The sequence below is a fragment of the Scyliorhinus torazame genome, unplaced genomic scaffold, assembly GCF_047496885.1.
Source record: "Scyliorhinus torazame isolate Kashiwa2021f unplaced genomic scaffold, sScyTor2.1 scaffold_364, whole genome shotgun sequence".
NCBI lineage: Eukaryota > Metazoa > Chordata > Chondrichthyes > Carcharhiniformes > Scyliorhinidae > Scyliorhinus > Scyliorhinus torazame.
Window position 1 is genome coordinate 40,474 of NW_027308091.1, and position 5,097 is coordinate 45,570.

The following is a 5,097-nucleotide window of genomic DNA, read 5'->3' on the forward strand; positions in this document are numbered from 1 at the left end:
GGCTTCGGCCTTCGTGACCGATGTGCCCTGCCAACTCATATTGGGAGGGTTCTTCTCCCTCCCCCATCAACTCCGCCAGCATCAGTCGGCCGTGGGCCCTCCACCCCCTCCAGCAGACCCACGATCTGAAACTTTTGTCTCCTTGACCTGTTCTCCAGGTCCTCCACCTTAGCTTTGAGCTCTTTATTCGCCTCCGCAACTCCTCACCCAACAAAGTGATCTAGTCGCTGCGCTGCGACATAGCCTCCTCCATTCCTTTCAGATTATCTCCTTGCTCTCTTATCTCGGACGCATTCTTTGACACAGCCGCCTTTACCGGAGCCATCGCCTCCTCCACCCATGTTTTCATCACAGCCATCATTTCCCTTCGCATAACCTCCATATGCTTGGTGAACAGCCTTTCAAATTCACTGGACATCACTTCGATCAAAGAATCCGCTATGCGGGGAACAAAGCCACATTGTACTCCTACACCCGCCATCTTTTCCTCTGCCTGAGACACGACTCATTCGATGAGGGATTTTCAGTCGCTCCCTTCTTTCTGCTGTTCTTCCCCTGGGCCTTTGACATCACACCCCTATCTAAAACCTTCCAACACCAATTTATGCAAAAACACCCCTGGGATCGGGCCAGAAAGATCGAAAAACCAAAACTTCAGGTAGGAGCTTCCCCACTCGCGACCTCTGATTACATTACATCACCGGGAGTCCTCCAGAGAGTTACTTAAAGCAAATAGAACAACTCTATACACCAGTTGATAAGGAGTGCCTGTCTTTGCTTGTGAGCATTTCAACCAGAACCTGCTTGGGAGAGAATAAGTCACAGTAGAGTCTGATCACAAGCCACTTCAAAGCATTTTTTTTCAAACTGATTCTAACTGTCCCAAAGCCTTTGCAAATAATGTTACTTTGTTTATAGAGATTGGAAGTGAAGTACAAACAAGGGAAGCAGGTGTACATTGCTGACATTCTGTCGAAAGCAGCACTCCCAATGAAGGAAGTTGATTATGTGAATCCAGATTCAACTAGAAGCAGCTGGAAATCAATCCAGCAGAAACATCTGACAGATTTGCTCAGATCAATCAAATTGCACAATGAGATGCAACTCTTCAAGTCAAAGAACAAAGAACAAAGAAAATTACAGCACAGGAACAGGCCCTTCGGCCCTCCCAGCCTGCGCCGATCCAGATCCTTTATCTAAACCTGTCGCCTATTTCCCACTGTTCCCTGCCCGTTCATATATCTATCTAGATGCATCTTAAATGATGCTATCGTGCCCGCCTCTACCACCTCCATTCCAGGCACCCACCACCCTCTGCGTAAAAAACTTTCCACGCACATCTCCCTTAAACTTTCCCCCTCTCACCTTGATATCGTGCCCCCTTGTAATTGACACCCCCACTCTTGGAAAAACTTTGTTGCCATCCACCCTGTCCATACCTCTCATAATTTTGTAGACCTCAATCAGGTCCCCCCTCAACCTCCGTCTTTCCAACGAAAACAATCCTAATCTACTCAACCTTTCTTCATAGCTAGCACCCTCCAAACCAGGCAACATCCTGGTGAACCTCCCCTGCACCCTCTCTAAAGCATCCACATCCTTCTGGTAATGTGGCGACTAGAACTGCACGCAGTATTCCAAATGTGGCCTAACCAAAGTCCTATACAACTGTAACATGACCTGCCGACTCTTGTACTCAATACCCTGTCCAATGAAGGCAAGCATGCTGTATGCCTTCTTCACCACTCTATCGACCTGTGTTGCCACCTTCAGGGTACAATGGATCTGAACTCCCAGATCTCTCTGTACATGAATTTTCCCCAGGTCTCTTCCATTGACCGTATAGTCCGCTCTTGAATTGGATCTTCCAAAATGCATCACCTCGCATTTGCCTGGATTGAACTCCATCTGCCATTTCTCTGCCCAACTCTCCAATCTATCTATATTTTGCTGTATTCTCTGACAGTCCTCCTCGCTATCTGCAGCTCCACCAATCTTAGTATCATTTGCAAACTGGCTAATCAGACCACCTATACCTTCGTCCAGATCATTTATGTATATCACAATCAACAGTGGTCCGAGCACGGATCCCTGTGCAACACCATTAGTCACTGTTATAATCTGCCTGCTTACCATTGGCTGGGGACTAATGACAATCCCACAATCCTGTGGAAGTATGAGCTTCCCCAATGAGGGGGGCAGAGAAACCATTAGTAAACTCCAAGTTTAAATAAAGCTGACCAGTTTGGAACCAGCAGGAAGGAGTGTGCAGCAAGGAAAGTTGCTGCTGCTGTTATATATATATGTTATTGTAAATAAATGTTATTACTTTGTATCCTTAAAACTCATGCTGGATTCTTTGTGGCCCTCACAAAAGTCACCCTTCTCCATTTTGAGACACTCCCTTCCACCAGTACTCTCTGTCTCCTGTTGCCCAGCCAGTTCTTTATCCATCTAGCTAGTACACCCTGAACCCCATACGACTTCACTTTTTCCATCAACCTGCCATGGGAAACTTTATCAAACGCCTGTCCATGTATATGACATCTACAGCCCTCCCCTCACCAATTAACTTTGTCATTTCCTCAAAGAATTCTATTAGGTTTGTAAGACAAGACCTTCCCTGCACAAAACCATGCTGCTTATCACTGATAAGTCTATTTTCTTCCAAATGTGAATGGATCTTATCCCTCAGTATCTTCTCCAACAGTTTGCCTACCACTGACGTCAAGCTCACAGGTCTATAATTCCCTGGATTATCCCTGCTACCCTTCTTAAAGAAAGGGACAACATTAGCAATTCTCCAGTCCTCCGGGACCTTACCCGTGCTCAAGGATGCTGCAAAGATATCTGTTAAGGCCCCAGCAATTTTGTCCCTCGCTTCCCTCAGTAACCTGGGATAGATCCCATCCGGACCTGGGGGCTTGTCCACCTAAATGCCTTTTAGAATACCCAAAACTTCCCCCATCCTTATGCCGACTTGACCTAGAGTATTTAAACATCCACCCCTAACCTCAACATCCATCATGTCCCTCTCCTTGGTGAATATCGATGCAAAGTACTCATTAAGAATCTCACCCATTTCCTCTGACTCCATGCATAAATTCCCTCTTTGTCTTTGAGTGGGCCAATCCTTTCTCTAGTTACCCTCTTGCTCCTTGTATACGAATAAAGGCTTTGGGATTTTCCTTAACCCTGTTAGCCAAAGATATTTCATGAGAAATATGAGAATGACTCGAGCGAGGGTAGGTCCGATCAAGGACAGTAGCGGGAGATTGTGTATTGAGTCTGAAGAGATAGGAGAGGTCTTGAACGAGTACTTTTCTTCTAGATTTACAAATGAGAGGGGCCATATTGTTGGAGAGGACAGTGTGAAACAGACTGGTAAGCTCGAGGAAATACTTGTTAGGAAGGAAGATGAGTTGGGCATTTTGAAAAACTTGAGGATAGACAAGTCCCCCGGGCCTGACGGGATATATCCAAGGATTCTATGGGAAGCAAGAGATGAAATTGCAGAGCCGTTGGCAATGATCTTTTCGTCCTCACTGTCAACAGGGGTGGTACCAGAGGATTGGAGAGTGGCGAATGTCGTGCCCCTGTTCAAAAAAGGGACTAGGGATAACCCTGGGAATTACAGGCCAGTTAGTCTTACTTCGGTGGTAGGCAAAGTCATGGAAAGGGTACTGAAGGATAGGATTTCTGAGCATCTGGAAAGACACTGCTTGATTAGGGATAGTCAGCACGGATTTGTGAGGGGTAGGTCTTGCCTTACAAGTCTTATTTAATTCTTTGAGGAGGTGACCAAGCATGTTGATGAAGGTAAAGCAGTGGATGTAGTGTACATGGATTTTAGTAAGGCATTTGATAAGGTTCCCCATGGTAGGCTTCTGCAGAAAGTAAGGAGGCATGGGATAGTGGGAAATTTGGCCAGTTGGATAACAAACTGGCTAACCGATAGAAGTCAGAGAGTGGTGGTGGATGGCAAATATTCAGCCTGGATCCCAGTTACCAGTGGCGTATCGCAGGGATCAGTTCTGGGTCCGCTGCTGTTTATGATTTTCATTAATGACTTGGATGAGGGAGTTGAAGGGTGGGTCAGTAAATAAAAGTCAGACGATACGAAGATTGGTGGAGTTGTGGATAGTGAGGAAGGCTGTTATCGGCTGCAAAGTGACATAGATAGGATGCAGAGCTGGGCTGAGAAGTGGCAGATGGAGTTTAACCCTGAAAAGTGTGAGGTTGTCCATTTTGGAAGGACAAATATGAATGCGGAATACAGGGTAACGGTAGAGTTCTTGGCAATGTGGAGGAGCAGAGAGATCTTGGGGTCTATGTTCATACATCTTTGAAAGTTGCCACTCAAGTGGATAGAGCTGTGAAGAAGGCCTATGGTGTGCTAGCTTTCATTAACAGAGGGACTGAATTTAAGAGCCGTGAGGTGATGATGCAGCTGTACAAAACTTTGGTAAGGTCACATTTGGAGTACTGTGTACAGTTCTGGTCGCCTCATTTTAGGAAGGATGTGGAAGCTTTGGAAAAGGTGAAAAGGAGATTTACCAGGATGTTGCCTGGAATGGAGAGTAGGTCTTACGAGGAAAGGTTGAGGGTGCTAGGCCTTTTCTCATTAGAACGGAGAAGGATGAGGGGCGACTTGATAGAGGTTTATAAGATGATCAGGGGAATAGATAGAGTAGACAGTCAGAGACTTTCTCCCCGGGTGGAACAAACCATTACAAGAGGACATAAATTTAAGGTGAATGGTGGAAGATATAGGGGGGATGTCAGAGGTAGGTTCTTTACCCAGAGAGTAGTGGGGGCATGGAATGCACTGCCTGTGGAAGTAGTTGAGTCGGAAACATTAGGGACCTTCAAGCAGCTATTGGATAGGTACATGGATTACGGTAAAATGATATAGTGTAGATTTATTTGTTCCTAAGGGCAGCACGAAAGCAGTGTGGATAGCACAATTGCTTCACAGCTCCAGGGTCCCAGGTTCGATTCCGTCTTGGGTCACTGTCTGTGCGGAGTCTGCACATCCTCCCCGTGTCTGCGTGGGTTTCCTCCGGGTGCTCCAGTTTCCTCCCACAGTCCAAAGAT